The following is a 17,629-nucleotide window of genomic DNA, read 5'->3' as shown; positions in this document are numbered from 1 at the left end:
CCACCACCACCATCATCACCACCACCATTACCACCACCAGCACCACCACCACCATTACCACAACCACCATCACCACCATCACCATCACCACCACTACCAGCATATCACCACTGTCACTGCTACCCTCACTACTGCCACCATCACCATCACCACTAATACTATCATCTATCACACACTCGTGTGACCCATATAATATTTCTTTTCAGACCACCATGGGACCATAACATTAGGTAAGATTTTTTAGCAATTAAATTTGTTTTTTCTACACATTTTATAATCCAATAATTAAAAATGTTTATGGCAGAAAATTGGCAATTCAGAACTGTCTTAGGGACTGGGCTTAAACTAAACTTGTCTTTCTCATTCTGTTTTTCATTTTTCAGTATTCTTCTCTCTTCCTTTAAACTTGAAAGAGAACCAAAGCTCAAAAATGCTACACTTCATAACATGCAGGGGTTCTGTGTACTGCAGCACTGACTTCTAATTCCTTTCCTATCTAAACCACTTGGGGGTGTCCCTTTGCAGGCTAAAGATGTGGCCAGGATTTCCAAAGGAAGGGCTTTTTTGTTCTGCCAAACTCTGCCAATCAGCAAGGGGAAGCTAGAAAGACCGCTTGCAAGTAGAGTGACACGTTTACCAAATTGGCGTGATTTGGTGGAATCGTCTTTGGCAGATGTCACGTTATGAATTCACCTGTCTTTGATTTGGGTCTGATGCTCCAGGCGTCTGGGAGCAGTGCTCAGAGTGGTCTTGGAGGTCATTCCCGTTGCCCATTTAGCTGTAGAGGTTAAGGTTGTGTTGTTTCCTCTGGCTTATATGAGGAGTGATGGCATCTTGGACCCCTGCTATGGCCTGTGCAGTTTTAGCAACCCTTAGCAAGGCTTCTAGGCATTTGCATCTCTAACATCCATGCAGGCTAGGGCAGTAGCAGAGAGGTGAAGATAGGGAGATTCTGGCCCATGGGTAAAAGCCCTAGAGCTTTACCCTCCCCCCTTCAAATATTAATAAGACAAGGATGCTATTAAATTACCAATCCTGGCTGCAGTTGAATATTTGCCAAGAATCCCATGCTCCCATCTCACATAATACATTTATTTTCCTTTTGGGGATTTGTTTTCTGAATCAGTTTGTGATTCTGTGGTCCAATAATCACCAAATGGAATTTGCTCCATCTTTCATCCTTCATCATTAGGGAAAAAAATACAGTATCATTTTCTGGCAAGGAATAAATATCTCAAAATGAAAGGCAATATTTAGTGGCCAAAAAAGCCCCCAAACCCTCAAGAGTACAACTTTTCTGATGAATCAGAACTGGAAGTGATTAAGGGCTCAGTGCATTAAAACAACGAGCACCCACATCCATTTCTCCATTTCTTAGGAAAATCAAACACTGTCTTTTAAGTAAGTGGAGGCTGCTTAACCAAACTCTTTAACTGAGCCATAGATAAGTACATTGGCGTGGTTTGAGGAAATGTGTAGAGGAAATTAAAAATATTTATTTTATTGAACTAATAGCTGTCTCTGCAGGAGATTAAAGTAGCAATTGAGCCCGTAACTATAAGATAGATACTATTCTGAAGTTTAGTTTCTATTTATTTAGCTCCTAACTGTCAACTTCAACTTGAATAGAAGTTCGACATTGTAGCTTACTAAATGCTAGTGTTTCTTGACTATAAAATAGGGTTGCCTCAGATGGTATTTTTAGATAAAAATGTACTTGGAAAAAAATGTACTTGGTTTGATTATTTGAATTAGTGGAGTTTTTTTTTTTTTTAAATCTATTCAGAATTTGAACTTCCTGTGAATCTAGGTTGGCTAAAAATTTGTTGTGTTGTGGAGTATTGTGATTTTAAGACCATATATTTTGGTCTTGCGAGTTTGGAAAGTTCCTTATGCCATTTTACAATGCATTTCATAAGAAAACATTTTTAAAGGCATTATTTAGAAATCAGGGCTAGATAGCTCTTTTCATTTTATGTTGCTCCCTCTTAGCTACTCTGATCAGAGCATACTATTAAAGCTTGCTGGTATTCAGCTTACCATTAGAATCTTCTTGGTGGATGTACAACTGTAGTGCCTATTTTGGATTTATAAAGGAAGGGATATTTGGAATGCAAACCATTACACTGACATGGCTATGGCTCAGAAGGCAGATAGCAGCAACAGAAATAGTTAAGTTTTAATGAGTGCTTACTAAGTGCTATGTTCCAGGTGATAAGCTAAATGTCCACTATTTTGTGTGGACACAGAAATCCTATTTTGTAGTAACTACAATTACCATCACTTTGGAGGTGAGGAAATTGACAACTCAGAGAGGATACCTAGCTTTCCCACCGGCCCCTAACCGGCAGTGGCAGAATGGTATACTCCTGACATTCGCGACTGGGTCTTGCCACCAAATATAGGGGACCTCTCTTACAACAGGCAGCAGCCTGGGTATTTCACTGTGATCTTAAAGCTCTTGGGATGAAAGGTGACAAATGCAAGGCTCCATTCCCATTCTCCTCCACTTGGTAGAAATGCTCTTGCAAAACAACCATGCATTTCAAGCAGGCTTTCCATGGAAAAGCTAGTGTGGGCACACACTCAATTCAATTCCCAGGGTGCTTTCTCACAGAACTTCTTCCACAAGATTACAAAGAAAGACTGGGAACCTAGCCCATTATTATTAACATTTCTACAAAGTTATTCTGGCTTCTTTCAGGACCATATCAGTTTCAAAGATCGCTGTTGGGGTGGGAGCAACTGAAGTTGAAATAGTCTGAATGTTAAATGTAGCCTTGGAGCGGAAACTTTTCTTCAGAGTTGAAGTCAGTGGAATATTCATAGAAACGTAATATGAGCACGAGATACCAAGTCAGTGTCAAAACTTTGTTTCAAGCCATATTTGCTGTTTGTTAAACTGGCTTCTCAGGGACTGGCTGGCGAATAAGGTAAGAAGGCGAGTGGGTTGGGTTCCTGCATGCCTTGAGAAAGGTCTGGAGGTTGGGGCTCCCCTTCCCCATGGAGGGGGATCTTTCATCCATAGGACTTAAGATTTTGAGGGGTAGTGGTAATGGAGCCCAGCCCTTCCTGATCTGGAAGGACCATCTCTGACTCAGATATGAATCTCATTTCTTTATTTTGCCACTTGTGTTGTACATGAGATACAAACTGTAGAGGTATCCATCGAAGATCATGGTGTGGTGTTTTGCGAGTACAGAAGTGGCACGATTTGCATTTTCTTTGAAAGTCTCCTGACCAAGATATTGATTTAAAAAAAATCATGGAGGTATAGACCCAGATGGACATCATCTTAAAATTCTGGAATTATACCATAAAACTAACCAAAGGGATCAAAAACTGATGACCTAAATTTCCCTTCAAGAATGAACAAATCTCTCTTATTTCTTCCCCCTAGGAACTCTACTCATCTGTAGTTAATCTAAGAATTAACATTTAGCAAATTACTGCCTCAGTGTCTTAAATGAGGTATGTGCCTGGTGGCTCTGTTGATTAGAACCTTGTGCTAATGAGGTCATGGGTTCAATCCTCAAGAGGGCTGCTTCATTCATTGTGGTCCCCCCCCCAAGCCCCAGTCAGATCTCCAAATGGCCACTGGTCACAAATGGCCTTTTGGAAAAGAATCAACAAAAATTTTTCATCATTTATGGTAAAAACAACTCAAAGCAGATGACTTGAGTTAATTTGGAATATGACAATGATCCTATGGGGTAACAAAATGGTACCCTAGAGGCTGTAAGGACTTCTTGCAGACTGTGCCAAGTGCCACACTTCCTGGGGGTGGCTTCCTTGCTGGGAAAATTGATTGATGTGTGTGGGAGATTTCAATCCTCGCAGTTAAAGGGGAGTGCCATCTAATGACAGTAGGAGGCTGAATGCTTATTGAAAATGCAGACTCAGAGGGACTGCATTTTGTTGCATTTTGTTGAATTTTATTGAATTTTCACTAGTCACTTATCTAAAATAGGAATCATTTTGGGCCTTCTGATTAACATCTGAAGTTATGCAACCCATGAAACCATTTCTGCCATTGTCAGGCCACTCCAACCATTTGTCTCCAGCTGCCAGGAGACACAGTAGCTGGGAGCACTCAGAGTGAGGGCGATTCTCGTTCTCATGTATTCTTTCCATTTTCCACTCCCAGCCCTCCCTCAGAAACCACTTTTTCAGGTCCAGCTCCAATGCCACATCCCTCCCAAGCATGACTGGATGCACTGATATCCTCCGAGGCCATTTCTTCAATTTAGGGAAGACTAACACCCAATGAGCTCTGCCGGCTTTCTTTCAGTTACCAAGAACCCCTTTTCCAGGGCAGACACCAGTTCTTTTTCTTTTTTTTAATTTTTAAAATATTTTAATAGCTATACCCCTTTCACCTAGCAGAGTGCTTTGTGTATAGTAGGAATTGAATAAATATGTGTTGGATGAATGAGTGAACAGATTAAAGAACCAAATGTAGAACTGGTTCCATTTAGATGAGGATAATTTTTTAATGTTATAATTTTCTTGTGTTTCTTTTTACAAAAGTGTATGTGATTATTGAAAATAACTTAGAAAGAGAGAAAAACAAAATTTAGAAAATCTAAATCACCTGTAATGCTATCCCTTAGAGATAACCTTCCTTGCCATTTTGGAGTGCATGATACCTATATTCATATATATATATATACACATATATATATATGTATATATATGTATATATATAAAATATACGGAACTCGACAGTATGTATCATTGTATAATATTTTTATTCCTTATATTAAATATATACTGAATATTCATTATATATTTAATATATATATAATGACAGTATGTATCATTCTATATTTTTATTCATTATATTAAATATATAATGAATAAAAATATTATGCAATGATACTGTCAAGAGTTCTGTATATTATATATATGAATATATATTATACAATTATATATGTAATACATATATGAATACATATATATTTTGCATATTATATATTCTTCCATATTATCATTAAAAAAATTTTTAGAGCATTTCATTGCATGACTGTACTTCAACTTAGTTGCATATTAACATATACTTGTAGCTAAAATGTTTTGCATAACTTTATTTCCTTGGGATAAATTTCTATAAGAGAAATTGCCTGGTGCCATGGTTTTCTAATTTAATATGCATTGGCAAGGTATTAATCGAAGAGGTGCCACCAATTGTCATTCCTGCTTGCAAAAATCTAGCATACCACCACTCTCCTCTTTTGCCAAATGGTGAGTATTATCATTCTTTTAAATAGTTTCTAATTTCACAGGCAAAAAGTATATCAGTGTTCTTATACTTTGCATTTCTTTTACTAATAGTGAAACTGAGTTTTTAAAAAGTCTGGTCATTTAAATGTCTTCTTTGCAAATTGTCAATAAATGTCCTTTAAGACCTATATATTTGGGGAGGCAGTATACTTACCCCTTTCTGTTTCATAGGGCTAAGAATTTGTTGAAGGAAGCTATTTGAATATGTTTGAAATCTACAAAGCAGTACACAAATGTATTGATCAAATGTGTGACCTGGCAGGGGAAGGGTCAGGAGGAATGGTCTCTACTGACCAATGAGCTGAGTACTGGGTGAGGGCTTGGGTAAGATTTGTTGGAGGAGGGATAGGGAGAGGGACCTGTACAGAAAGGAAAAGAGGCCTTTGGCCAAGAGATTTGTGACTTTGGGAAGGTCTCTGGAAATGGATAAAGTCAGAAGCAATACAGGGACTGGCAGCTGGAAATGAGAGCCAGTGAGAAAGAGCAGGGAACAAGACAGGCCAGAGGAACTGCAGAAAATAAAAGAGACCGAGTGGGAGCAGGAGACATCTCAGATGTCCCAAAACCACCAATGGAGAAGAGAAAAAAAATGGCAATGCCACTTCTCTGAAGACTCACCAGTAGGCCAGTGTAACCAGTATAACCAGGGCAGCAGGTGTGTTCAAAAACAGACAGGGAAACAGTGCCACCAAAGTCAGGTGTGGTCCCATGGCCACAGGATGCCTGTGCTTTCCAATGAGTCCCCAGAGGACACACAAAAGGCATGCAAAATAGGTAATTCAATAAAGACAAAATATAGCACTAAAATTTCCCCAGCAAGTATATGATCCCACTTATGTAAAATGATACATAAGATATGTGTAGTATATATATATGCTATATAACATATTAGATATGTATTTTATTTTATTATTATTATTTGAGGTGGAGTCTTGCTCTATTGCCCAGGCTGGAGTGCAGGGGCATGATCTCAGCTCACTGCAACCTCTGCCTCCCGGGTTCAAGCGATTTTTCTGCCTCAGCCTTCCAAGTAGCTGGGATTATAGGTGCGTGTCACCATGCCTGGCTAATTTTTGTATTTTTAGTAAAGACAAGGTTTCACCATGTTGGCTAGGCTGGTCTCGAACTCCTGACCTGAGGTGATCCACCTTCTTTGGCCTCCCAAAGTGCTGGGATTACAGGCGTGAGACACCACACTCTGCTTATTCTTTATATATTATACATGGATATAGGCATATGCCTGCATGCCCTTGGTATTCTTGAGATAGTGGTAATTCAGTGGGATAGTGCAAATAATTATATTTGCTTTTACTCACCTTTTAAAAGTATTGTCTTGCTTGTTACAGTAAGTACATATTACTTTTCTAGTTGAAAACAGAAAAATTAAAGGAATATAAACTATGCTGTGAGTGTTGCTTGCCATCTTCCACTCCGCAGCACACAGGGTGGGGAATTCACGAGGTAATGGGAGCTAAAGTTCTGGGCCGTCATTGGAGCCCAGGCTCACTCTGGCAGAGGAGTCCCAGGGACCATCTGACAGTCACACCTGGGTTTCTCAGAGCACCAGGCTTATCGCCATCTTACACTTAGATAAGGGGACGCTTAGGTGACAAGGGGAAGCCGTACCTCCTTGGCAGGAAGAACCCTGACCAACAGGTGGGACATTTCTGTGGGCTGGGAGCAAACACAGGTCTTCCTGCCGGATCAGGTGAGGGTGGCTACCTTGCAGGGGGAGGCACGGATTAATTGCAGGGGAAAGAATTTGAGCTTGGAACCAGGTGCGGTGGCTCATGCCTGTAATCCCGGCACTTTGGGAGGCTGAGGCAGGCAGATCACCTGAGGTCAAGAGTTTGAGACCAGCCTGGCCAACATGGTGAACCCCTACCTCTACTAAAAATACAAAAATTAGCTGGGCGTGGCAGTGTGCACCTGTAATCCCAGCTCCTTGGGAGGCTAAGGCAGGAGAATCCCTTGAATCTGGGAGGCAGAGATTGAAATGAGCCAAGATTGCACCACTGCACTCCAGCCTGGGTGACAGAATGAGACTCTGTCTCAAAAACAAAACCAAAAACAAACAAAAAATATTGTGAGCTTGGTGGAGGAGGGCAAAACCTTTCTTCTCCTTCAGCTCAAGGGCTGCCATTGCAGAAGGTGAAACAAAAGCCCTGACCGGTTGGGGATTTATGTTGCTTTATAGTAGGTGAGCTGCTTTGAGGCAAACCTGTTTCCTGTGTCCTTCATTGGCCAGGTACTGTGCCAGGGCTTGAAGTGCAGAAATGAGGCTGAGGTGACCTCTGCTCTCCTGAAGATCACAGTTGAGTTGAGGAGACAGATGGTACAAGAGATCCCAGACCAACAGAGTGTCACCACACGTGGCAATGATGGCTCCACAGGAAACCCATTAGGCATGAGGGTGACGATCAGGGCTGGGACTGCTTTGGACTAGAGGCACTCTCTGGCAGGTGTTTCTGAGCAGAGAACATTTCAGGCGAGTCAAGGATGAATCGGAGGGGCTGACAGGTGCATAGTAGGATGAAGACGGCCCGGGAGGCGGGCCTGGTGCATGTCCTATGCATCTGCAGAGCCACGAACTGGGCTGCTGGGTCGGGGTGGGTTGTGAAAGGATGGCTTCCTGTTCAGGAGTTTGACTTTCTCCCAAGTGCAAAGGCTAAGTAGTGTGCTCAGAAGTCCAACACAATGATGGAGCACCTCTGCCTCCACTTAGCGCCTAATACAAATGTGCTGAATGAGCGAAAAACAAATACAGTGTATGGATGCTGCATGCTCAGAAACATTCCATTTTATTTTATTTTTAAACCTTGGTTTCCACTTCTATTATATAAAAAGTCACTTCCATTTAGATTTGTTTTCACTGCAAGGCCAAGCTACAGTAGGAAGAATAGGGTCTGGTGTTTAACCACGTGCCTGCAGCTAGAGGCAAGCAGCTTGAGATGCCCTCCCGCTGCCTGGACCTCCCAAAATGCTTTCTTGAACCAATCTGTCCCTTTGTCATCACCCGGCATGCAAGGCTGAGCAGGTATTCATATTGTCTCCACTTTGAAAATAAGGATGCACAGCCTGGGAGAAGGGAAAAGACTTGGCAAGATCTCTGGAGCAAGTGCCTGTGTTCTGGTGAGCTTCCCGTGAGCCCAAGGCAAATGGTGGCCACGTTCAGAATCATTTGGGCTCCGACCAGGGCTTCAGAGGCCTTTTCTGGAGGAGTCTGTGGTAGCAGGAAGCAGCTTAGGGGTGGCCCTGACAGACCGTCCATACCCCTTACTACCTCCACACTGTCGAGCCCGTGGTTGATGTCTGTTCAGCAGGCAGACGGGAGACTCCACCTCTCCAGTCCCACTCTGTGCCCACTGGGTGTCCACATCCTAAACTTAGGATTCTGAAGTCCTGAGGTTGGGGCAGGGGCCAAAAAGATGTATGGAAGTTTTGGCTTTCTCTCCCTGTCCCTACGCTGAAATATTTGTGTCTGTAATGATTCTGGATGTGGTACCTGTCTACTGATGAGCATCTTGGTCCTCTGCCATCCTGAGGCCCTGGCCCAGCTTCCCCCTTGAACTTGTTTCCAAGGGAGTCTACTGTGATCACTAGGCTCACCCCTTATCATGTGACATTCATTTAGATGTGTTAGCATTTGGGGACACGTGTGTGACATTCAGACTAGCTAGCATAGACCTTCAACCTCCTTCCATTCTATGTTTCCTGACAGGATTCCACTGATAATTCTTTGGAGCAAAATGATGCCTTTGCAACTTAGTCATCAGCATTTGGAATACAGTTTCTCTTGTCTGAGCTTAAACTGAAAGAACCCACAGTCTGTGAGTTCTAGCCGTTTAGAAAAATGGCAGCTGCCGTAAGACGTGAACTTGGCATTTGAAATCAGCAGAGAACGAGGAGTTAGTGTGAGGTAAAGACACAAACATGGGATTTGGAGATGTGGAGGGCTGGGTTCCACCTGCTTTTCACTTGCTGTCATGGGACTTTGGAGTGGACAATTTTCGTGAGCTCACTAAAGCCCATTTTTATCACCTTTTAAATGGGGGATAATACCATATACCTCAAAATATATTGGTGAGGATTAAAAGAGAAGAATTAAAATACCTGGCACATAGGAAACACTCAAGAAATATTAGTTTTTCTTCCCCTTTACTCTTAATAATTTAATTAATCATTTCAAAAATAGAACATCCTTCAGAACAGACTCCTACCCATTTGCTGTTGATGGGACGTGCAAAGGGATGTGCCTTTCTTTTGTTTGGTGTACAGTAAGTTAACTTTGCGCTTTAAAAGGGGAAAAAGGAAACCTCTGGTACCTCAAACAATGAGCCTTTTAAAGTCTGCGCTGAACACCATTCTCAAAGAATATTCTATTAACATACTTTCTTATAAATGGAGCTCTACTCATCAAATATATATAAGTTGGTAGCCTGCAAAGTCAGAGCAGTGCTTGGCAAGACTGAGGACGTTTCCCATGAGTGCTGTGGGACGGCATAGGCAGGGGAGACCCTTTAATTTTGTGACATGGTTTGGGGGGGCGTCAATGTGAGGTACTCTTGGCATGGTTTCTTCCAGCTCTGGGCCTGATCTGGGGCTTGTCAGGACTCCACATATCCCATCCTTGAGGCGACTCCCTTTGAAGTCCATGGGAGCTCTTTGAATGGAAAACACACAACGGGGTGTTGATGCCAGTAAGAATCAGGCCTGATGTATGTGAGGAATAAAGGTGCTTCTCACCCCAAATATTAGCTCTTTAGCCTAGAAACTATGGTTTGATCATTAAATAAAAGAGCACTCCCCTCCCCTCAAAAAAACCCACAATCTACCGCCAAAGCTCCGCCATCCATTTGCTTTGGAGGTGATAAACCTGCTAATTGCTGGAGAGTTTTAATTAAGCAACAGATACAGACAATATAGGGCTGTGTTTTTACTTTAAACATATCAATAGAATAAACATTTTCAATTCCAGGGCAACTTGCTAAATGAAAAAAAAAATAAACATTACTTTCTTTTGAAATATCACTCATCGGGTGTGATAATTTAGAAAAATATCTCTATTTTTTTCTTTTTTTTTTTTTTCTTTCTTTTTTTTTTTTTTTTTTTTTTTTTTTTTTTTTTGGTTTTTATAATTTTTTTTTTTTTTTTTTTTTGGTTGAAAATGCAATCGCCGATGGCGCGCAAAGCTGCAATTTGTAGACAGGTTAAGTAAATTAAATCACTCACTGTCTTTTTTTTTTTCCAATGGCTTTAAAAGTTAAAGGTAATTTGCAAAGAAAATGCTCAGTTTGAATTGGTTTGTAATATCTGTTAATGATCTTTAAAAAAATCCACTTATTCACAATTCTGTCCCTGAGGGAATTCCAATGTGCTATCAGAAAAAATTTCTAAAGTCTGAAATGTCATTAGCTAGTGATTTCTTTGAAGTAAAAAGCCCCGAAAAAAATAAATTATATAAGGTATACAAGTGCACAGGACAATCACTTTGATGAATAATATCTCTTTTTTATAATGTTTCATACCTAAAAATGCAACAATTGAACTTCAAGCTGGTAAATTACAGAGCCATCTTTTGAATTACCTCAATGTAGGCATGCCTTCTGTTTATTTCTCACATATATTGAGTTATTCCATATATTTGTAGATTGTTGATATAAAATCAGTAGTGTTAGGAACAATTTTGATTATATTCATTGTATTTACCTTTTGGAAACACAAGGTGTTGCCTAAATACAGGCCTGCAGGTGTTACCATCCAGGGATTAAAACAATAGCCTGTTTCAACATCAAATCCTGGATCCCAGAGCCACGTCCCCGTCCCCGTGAGTGGAGGTGCAAATGCTACTCAGCCCAGGAGAGTTGTGCAATATTAGATAACAGAGCCATGAAATACTACACCAAAGGGAAAATTTTCTTCCTGACCCCAGCTGGTGATCAGTTTTTGCCTGGAAGCAGGGGAGTCTTTGTAATACAATACTTGTCAATGTTGCTGGTTTGGCTGCTATAAATAACTAATTTTTTTGGTGAGGGGAGTGTGGGAGGAATTGGATTTTACTAAACCGTTGGCTACAGGTTAATTACACATTTCATTTAAAAAAAAAACATTTCTTATAGCCAGACTAAATTTGTTACCTTTTGATCCCATTTTATATAAGACTAGAAATATATGAGCCTCCAGCAGGCTCGTCATGATTGTCATTATTTTATACATTGGACCTTCAACTCCATCTCTCTCTCTCCCTTTCTCTCTCTCTCTCTCTCTCTCTCTTTTTCTTTCTCCTCTCTATGCATTACTCAACTCTTAGCTAAATTGCAGAGTCCCAGTTTCATTCATTGTCCCTCACAGGGAAGGCATTCTCTTCTTCCTCCAGCTGCATGAAAATCATATGCGTGATTTTTCCTGTTTCCTGCTCTGTAGCTGACATCAGGGGAGCAAACTGAACACAGGTAAGAGCTGGCTTGGTTAGCAAATTAAAAATTGACTGATTTTTATGAAGATGTTCTATAATATTTTCTTATTCCCTTTACTTCAAGGAAAATGGAAATCAACACTGGAAACTTTTAAATGGAAGATTTATTGGGGTTCCACATATGGAAGACTGCAAATATCAGGAGTGTGTGACTCCGTAAATTAATCTGGAGTGACCATATGCTCTGACTGCCTCCCAGGACAAGAAGGAGAATGTGGCCAACACTCCTGAAGGCCCTTTTCCCCTCAAAGATAACCACCGGCTTGACTCCTGACACCATACCTTTGTTTTGCTTCTTTTGAACTTCATGTAAATGGAATCATATGGTAGGTATTCTTTTTAAAATTTCATCTTTGTTGTGATAAGAACATTAAACATGGATAGGTGTTCTTTTGTCTGTCTTCATTCTCTCAACATTATTTTTGTGACCTGTATCTGTGTTGTTGGATATACTAGTAGTATATTTTCTTTGTTTTATTTTCTTCTCTTGTATCAGTAATATAGCACAATTTATTATTTATTCATTTATTTATTTTGAGACAGGGCCTCTCTGTCACCCAGGGTGGAGTGCAGTGGCATGATCTTGGCTCACTGCAGCTTTGACCCCCTCGGCTCAAGTGATCCTCCCACCTCAGACCCAGGTTAGCTGGGACTACAGGCTCATGCCCTCATGACTGGCTAATTTTTTTTTTTTCAATTTTTGTTTTTATAGAGACAGGATTTTGTCATGTTGCCCAGGCTGGTCTCAAACTCCTGGACTCAGGTGATCTGCCTGCTTTGGCCTCCCCAAGTGCTAATTACAGGCATGGACCACCGTGCCCAGCAGTTTATCCATTTTGTTCTTGGTGAGCGTTTGAGTTGTTTTGAGCTTTAGGCTATTTTCAGAGAGTTCTCCTGGAAGCTTTCTTGTGCACATCTTCTGTGCTTGTGTATACGCACTATGTTTAGTCTATATATAGACTAAAGGGGAAGTTACCAAATTGTAGGGCATGATTATGCTCAACTTTAATAAATAATGCCAATGCCAAACAGTTTTCCAAAGAGATTGTGTTATTTTCCACTCTTACCAGCAGTGGGTGATGCTCTACATTCTTGCCAGCTAGCACTTAGCATTCTCAGTCTTTTTGATTTTGGTCATTTTGGTGGTATGTATGGAGTCTCATTGTGGTTTTAATTCCATTTTCCTGGATTATTAGTACATTGAGCATCTTTTTCCTGTATATTGGCTATTTGGATATTCTCTTTTGAAAATGGTCATATTAATTCTGTTTCTTCTATTGGAGTTTTCATCTTTTCTCATTGATTGGTAGGAGATAGGTATTCTGGATATAGCTTTTTTGTTATATATGTTAAAAACATGTAGCACTCTGAGATTGACTTTTCATTCTCTTTATGGTGATTTTGGATGAATAGAAGATTTTAATTTTTGTGTTTGGTTTTGCTTTTTGAAATAGAATCTCGCACTGTTGCTCAGGCTAGAATGCCGTGGCTTGTTCATGGCTCACTGCAGCCTCAATCCCCAGGGCTCAAATGATCCTCTCACCTCAGCCTCCTGAGTAGCTGGGATTATAGGCATGCACTACCATGCTTATCTAATTTTTGTATTTTCATTTTTGTAGAGATAGGGTTTTGCCATGTTGCCCAGGCTGGTCTTGAACTCCTGGGCCCAAGTGATCCTCCTAACTCAACCTCCCAAAGTGCTGGGATTACAGGCATAAGCCACTGTGCCCAGCCAATTTTAATGTTAATGTTAATATAGTCTATTTTCCCTCATGGTTAATGCTTTCCATGTGTCCTATTTAGGAGAGCTTTGCTTATCTCAAAGCCATGATAATATTCTTTCATATTATCTTTTGTAAGTTGTGTTGTTTCACCTTTCACAATTAGATCTACAATACACATGGAATTGATTTTTGTATATGGTGTGAGTTTGGAATCAAGTTTGGTTCTTTACTCCATGATATCTACTTACCTTTCATGATTAATGGAAAACCCTTCTTTTCTTTGATGCTCTGCAGGGACAGTTTTATCATAAATTAAGTACCCGCTTCTTTATAGAATGATCATATGACTTTTAAATTCTGTTAGTGTGGTGAGTTATTCAATGGGTTTCTGAATGTTAAACCAATCTTGCATTTCTGGATTAAATTTAAGTTGGTTGTGATGTATTATTTATCTTACGCATGTGCTTTGGTTGTATTTTTAAAATTAATTTTTATAGAAATGTTTATGAATAAAATTTACCTGTAACTTTCTTTTATTGTAATATCTTTGTCAGATGTGTTATCAAGTTATCACTGGCTCATAAAACAAGTTGAGAAGTATACAGTCTTTTGGAAATTAAAACATAAATGAGGCCGGGCACGGTGGTTCACGCCTGTAATCCCAGCACTTTGGGAGGCCGAGGCGGGTGGATCATGAGGTCAAGAGATCAAGACCATCCTGGCCAACATGGTGAAACCCCGTCTCTACTAAGATACAAAAATTAGCTGGGCATGGTGGTGCGTGCCTGTAGTCCCAGCTACATGGGAGGCTGAGGCAGGAGAATTGCTTGAACCCAGGATGCAAGATGCAGTGAGCCGAGATTGCACCACTGCACTCCAGCCTGGCGACAGAGCAAGACTCTATCTTGAAAAAAAAAATAAGTGAGTCTAATCTCATACAGTAATTAAACATATATGTAGTTTATTCTGAGTAAGCACTCACTACAGTTTTCTTTCTTTTCATGTTTCTGTGTGTTTTAACTTAGACTTTTAGCAGGAAGCTGATTTTGTGTGAGTTTTGCATGGGAAAGTAAATAGGAATTAGACTATCTTCTAGGAGTTTCCATATGGCATTCAGCAGTATGTTCATGTGCCCAAGGCTGAAATTTGTTACTGTATCTCAATCCTGGAACTCATAATCAAGGCTCATCAGTTGAGAAACCTTTTTGGACATATGACGAGCGTTCACATAAAACATCTGATCCCCACCAAGAATCTTCGAAGCTAATCTTATCTCTGACTTTTGACCTCATCAGTCACTGCTCCACAGACTTTTAAATTTTTATTTTTAAAATATCCTTTGGTAGCACGCATCTCATTCCTCATCCCAGCTCTCCTTTCCTACTTAGTATTGTCCCAGTTCAAGTCCTTGTCACCTCTTGCCTGGGCAATGGCAGCTGTGGGATACTGTTCCCCATTTCATCTTCTTTTCAGCCATTCAGGTGCTGACTCTGAAACAGAAAGCTGACCACATTAGTCCTTTGCTGAAAACCAGGTGATTTCTGTATTGCTCTGCAAGATGAAGTCCAGGTTTATCGACGTGGTACAGGTTCTTGTATGATCTGGTGTCTTAGTCCATTCAGGTTGCTTAACAAAAATGCATTAGACTTGGTAATTTATAAACAATAGAAATATATTACTGATAGTTCTGGAGGCTAAGAAGTCCAAGATCCAGGTGTCGGCAGATTCGGTGTCTGGTAGGGCTTCATAAATGGCACCTTGTTGCCGCATTCTTACATGGTGGAAGGGGCAAGGAAGCCCCCTGGAACCTTTATTATAAGGGCATCAATCTTACTCATGAGGGTGGAGCCACCATGACTGAATCACTTCCCAAAGGCACTACCTCTTAGTATGATCCCATCAGGTATTCGGTTCCAACATGAGTTTTAGAAGGACACCAACATTCAGAGGTGAGCACCGGGCTCTTGCTCAGCTCTCCAGCCTGCTCACTTGTCTCACTCTAGTCTTTGACTTTTGCCTGTGCTGACCTTTCTCCCTGGAATAGTCTATCCATATCCTTCTGGATAATCCATTCTTTAACAGTCAGCTCAGGCCAGGTAACCTTGCCCTCTACCCAGCTGGGCTGCTTGGCTCTCCTTTCTGCCCGACTCTGTCTGTTGGACTGGACTGTGAGCTCTTTGCATGCAGGGTCTGGGTCTTAGTCGCCTATGTATACCCGTAACTTCCTGTTTGCTGGTAGATAACAGGTGCTTAATAAACAATGATAGATCCAAACAGAAGGAAGAATGGCGACTAGTTGACTATTTTGAGTTTCATTTCATTTCTTTTTGGAAGGCTGAGATGGAATAAAATGGTCAAAATTCCATGACCAGAAGGGAGGCAGGAAGACAAAAGCTCAGGAAGAGCTGTAGATACAATCTCTTCCCGTATAACTGAGTTCGGTCTAGCTGATGAAAATCCTCTTATTGTGGAATCCGCTTTTTACAGAATGGATTAGCAACAAGGATTTGCTGTGAAGATAAATTTTTCCAGAGAAACAAATCTGAGCAATTTAAGAATTTAAATGAAAAAAAAAAAATCCTGCCTTAAAAGCAAATTGACCAGTATCCTTCCCCCATCTCTTATTAATAAAAGAGTTTACACAGACACTCTTTAGGAAATCATGTGAGAGATTCACAAGGATCATTAAGTCTCTGCTAGACATTCACTTTCACTTTGTAAAATTGGCTATACCCTCAAAATGGTATCACATAGAAACGGACTTTCTGGGGCTCTTATCTATGAATGAGTTCTAGCTGCACAGTGATGCCATTCATTTTATTTGGCCCATTTATTGCAAGTACATTCTAAATTTGGCCTTAATTATTTTTCCTTTCACAAAAATATTTTGTGGGATCTTTTTGAACCCTGACTACTTCCTCCTTGCCCCTTAAAACAGAAGCCAGGAGCATTATTTTTGTTCTCTTCTAATTAAAATAATTGCTTGGCTCCTTTTAACTAGATTCATGCAGTTATTAGCCTAATACATGGATGGGTGCCATGGAGTGCTTGAGAAACAAAATGAAAAGTGATCATGTAGCTTCACATGAAAAAGATTCTGTGGTGCCAAGGAGCATTATTTCCTTTCAGCCGGCATTTTATAAGGGCTTTCGTAAACCTGGCCCCCATACCCTCACTAAAAGACTATTAAGTGAAAGAATAGTTCTATTTTCTTTATGAAGGTATACAGCTAGTTCAGTACAATTTGAAGAGGGGCACTTGATATGCTGAGCATGGCATAAAGACCTCGGGTCTGGTTTTAATCTCTGCCCCAGCTTTGTCTTTCAGAATCACTGCAATTGAAGGAAAAATGTTCCATGTTCCCTCTGCCAGTTGGTGTTTATCAAAGGACAACAGAGGAAGAGAGACAAAGTGCCTGGGTGTGTGTGTTAATCAAACGTTGTCAGGACCCTGCCTCTAAAAGAAAGGGCTAAGATGATGCTTTTGACAAGACTTTTCTCAAAGTGAATGCAGTCTAAGGGTTGGAAAACAAGGCCCAATCAGGCTAGGTCTGACCTGTTGCTTGCTTTTGTAAATAAAGTTTTATTGGCTCACAGACACACCCATTTGCTTCTGTATAATCTATGGCTACTTTCGCGCCATAACATGGAGAAGTTGTGAAAGAGACCATATGGCCTACTAAGTCTAAGATATTTACTTTCTGGCTTTTGACAGGAAAAGTTTGCCGACTCCTGATGTTCTCCATGCAGCTCATTGTTCGTTTACTCAATACCTACTCCATACTAAGAAATAAATGTGTAGGTATTTTTATGTAGTACTCGTTTGAATAAACGCTCAGGGCCTTTGGCTTTGAGTAAATTTTATGAGTATTCAGAGCAGGCATATGGATGGCAGGCAGCAGGAATGATTTAAGGTGAGAAGCCATGGTTAGAGATAAGATTCTGTCATTATTGTCTCAGGGGTAGATCACTGATTATGGCCATCTTTTTCTCTGCCTGCTCTCTGAAGAAGAAGGTGTACACATGTCTGGAAATTCTAGCTTGGAGTGCACCTTTATTCACTTTATCAAGGCGTTGACCACAATTGTAGACTTCTGCCTTGAGGACAAAAGATGAGCATCCTTTCCCATCATTTGGTGGTTGGGAGG

At 40.5% G+C, this 17,629-nt stretch overlaps 1 protein-coding gene and 1 long non-coding RNA gene across 4 annotated transcripts in view; both read left to right on the top strand.

Moving 5' to 3' along the window:
* LOC108312919 overlaps positions 1-17,629 on the top strand; it is a 102,292-nt gene that overhangs the window by 20,429 nt on the left and 64,234 nt on the right. The gene's annotated exons all lie outside the window — the stretch shown is intronic.
* On the top strand, positions 5,133-17,083 carry LOC108312923. Of its 3 annotated transcripts, XR_005202254.1 has the most exons (6): positions 5,133-5,244; positions 7,532-7,803; positions 9,005-9,202; positions 11,660-11,735; positions 11,823-12,084; positions 16,810-17,083. It is a non-coding gene; the product is annotated as an uncharacterized LOC108312923 (long non-coding RNA). The 3 variants fall into 3 exon arrangements; XR_005202255.1 differs by lacking the exon at positions 7,532-7,803 and having other exon boundaries at positions 5,136-5,244; XR_005202256.1 differs by lacking the exons at positions 7,532-7,803; positions 9,005-9,202 and having other exon boundaries at positions 5,140-5,244.

Source organism: Cebus imitator, unplaced genomic scaffold (assembly GCF_001604975.1).
Source record: "Cebus imitator isolate Cc_AM_T3 unplaced genomic scaffold, Cebus_imitator-1.0 Scaffold131, whole genome shotgun sequence".
In the NCBI taxonomy this organism is placed as follows: Eukaryota; Metazoa; Chordata; class Mammalia; order Primates; family Cebidae; genus Cebus; species Cebus imitator.
Note: the sequence above shows the minus strand (reverse complement) of the source record. Positions and strands in the feature narration are given on the sequence as shown.